The 2,500-nt window shown below is 33.8% G+C and overlaps 1 protein-coding gene across 1 annotated transcript in view; it reads right to left on the bottom strand.

Moving 5' to 3' along the window:
* TNFRSF1A (TNF receptor superfamily member 1A) overlaps window positions 1-2,500 on the bottom strand; it is a 931,685-nt gene that overhangs the window by 284,392 nt on the left and 644,793 nt on the right. The window lies entirely within an intron of this gene.

Genomic DNA, 2,500 nt, shown 5'->3' with positions numbered 1-2,500 from the left:
TGTACTTGGTGTGCACTTGACATGCACTGCAGTTGTACTTCTAGTGGGATGCAAAAAGGATGTAGAAATATTAGCCACTTTAGTAGCTTACTGCTAAAGTGTACCAAAATGTGTCAGTCCACTGCATTCATGGTGTTGACGGACCGATCTACACTGGACAGAGAAGTGCTGCTTATGACACTGGCTATACAGAAAGCCATACATGGCATTCATGTATGGGCACTTATCTGGCTCCTGGAAAGCAAGCTGATCGATGAATTGACATTCCTCTCAAACATGTGATGCTTGATAACGTATGACAAGAAATATATAAGAGTAGTAGGGGGAGGGTGTTGGCTGGAAGACAGGCTGGCCATTTGGGCTACCTGCAGGCAGGAATCCCAAAACGGAGGAATGTAACAGTGAATACTATGTTGAACACAAAAAAAGATGCTGACAATATTTCTGTATGTTAGTGGTTACTGCTATATTTTAAATTGTTTACAAAACATTACAAATTATAATCAAAGACGCTCCGGTTAAGAAATGGACAACTAGAAAATTAGTGTAGCATTTCTGTGTCAGTTTAATTAAAAGACTTCTTCAGAATAACAGCTCTCATTAAAACATGGTTTAAAAGACATATAGCAAACTCGCATGTTTAAATCTAGGCAATTATATTCAAACTCTCAAAGTTTTGCGGTCATATTTTTTAAAATGCACTTAATATTTATAGTATCCTTCAGGCAGGAAACAAGACACTTAATATTGTCATTCAGGCCAGGAAACAGCTTAACCCAGCAAGTTATTTACATTCCCTTTACACAATCTACTTAATCCAATAGGATAAAACAACTTCTTAACTTTTTTTTTTTTACAATGCTTAGAATATTTACAAAGTGCATCATAAGAAAATTATTTCTCAGAGCTTGCACATGGCTCTATTATTTTCTCTATGCTTTACCTACATAGTAGGCTTCATAAGTAACACAAGTGGGAAAATACACAACTCTACTGCTGTTACAAGTATGATGGTGTTTAGCCCCAGTTGTTGTGTTTTACTTTCTGGAATCTAATAAGCACATCCTCCTCAATTTAATCCTGCATTTATTTTTACATAATTCATCATATAATGACTCAAAAAAAAAGGAAATAGTCATTATGATGGTGGTGGTTAATGTGGAAATGGGCACATTAGTCTTAAATCAACAAAAGCAATCAAACCATCAGCAACAAATATTTAAAAGCCAAGTATTGCCACCCAATGTATATCAAACATATTATTAAAAGTCAGACTATAAGGGTATCAAAAGTAAAAATAAGAAGAGAGTGGACAAATCAGATACATTATATGTATTCAATGTAATTCTAGGAAATAGTACAGTTTATTGCAAAAATAACAAAAGGGTAAAAAATATATCTGTTTTTATCAATGGACTACAGACTTTATTATCAGAGTGTAGCACTGATCAAAGCATGACCAATTGCTGGTTAAAGTTATATTCAGAATAGCTGCAATAAAAATGTAACAAATATAATCAACAACAGAATACTAAGGTAATACAAACTGGTCAGAAAAAAAAGAAAAATGGAATATTATGCACAATTTTTATATCACGCTTGAGGTGTACATTTTAACAGAGGGAACAGTGGAATCAGAGGAGAAGCAAAGAGTGAGAAGTGAGATTATCCTTAGATATTGTAGGGAGTAAATGCAGGTGTTTAGAGGACAAAGCAAGAAGTAATTAATTGTAAAGACACAGAGGGACTGAGAAACTAAGTGCTGTAAAACAACAGTGAACAAAGGAAGCTATGTATATATTAAAAGGAAGCAGACACAGTGTTAATATGATGCCTTGCAAGGGAATTAACCTAGTACAGATTAATGCTTATTAACAGATATGTCCTGCATTCTTTCATTTGTACTGTTAAAGTAGATACTATTTGAGTTGACTTTGAAAAAAAATGTTTCCAGAATGCAGACTGTGGCTATCGTAAATCGTATTTTAAGGAGATAAAAATAAAAAAGGTAGGCACAATATACAACTATACTAACTAACACGGATGTCAAAGACTAAACAGACTAACTTAAAGGATTCGTAAATCCTATCCTTGGCCTGAAATTCTCAGCAGATAACCAAAACATAAAGATAATTTTAAGCAACAACTGGAAAACATTCCTAGGAAATGCTGAAGTGCTGTAGAATGTGGGTAATAAACCTTAGTTTACTTAAAAAGTCATGTTAACCTTAAAGATACATTTGACAGAAACAAAAAATGAATAACAAGACCTCTTCTGTGAGAAGGACCAGGACTTGTGCATTTGGTTTTTGTAAGTAATGCAAAGATATATCTAATGACCATTTTCTTTTAAAAACTAAGATGAAACAGTTGAAACTACTTGCAACAATGAGTTGTATATTATGCCACTTGTAGACTTTGTGAAGCATACCATGTATGTAAAATGCAAGGAAAATGATCGTAGAGAATATACAAGCACGTGTTAGCCACTGGAAAGGAT

The sequence above is a fragment of the Protopterus annectens genome, chromosome 8.part0 (assembly GCF_019279795.1).
Source record: "Protopterus annectens isolate FY-2018-M chromosome 8.part0, PAN1.0, whole genome shotgun sequence".
Classification (NCBI taxonomy): domain Eukaryota; kingdom Metazoa; phylum Chordata; order Ceratodontiformes; family Protopteridae; genus Protopterus; species Protopterus annectens.
The sequence above is the reverse complement of the archived record's forward strand: the minus strand, read 5'-3'. Positions and strand labels throughout refer to the sequence as shown.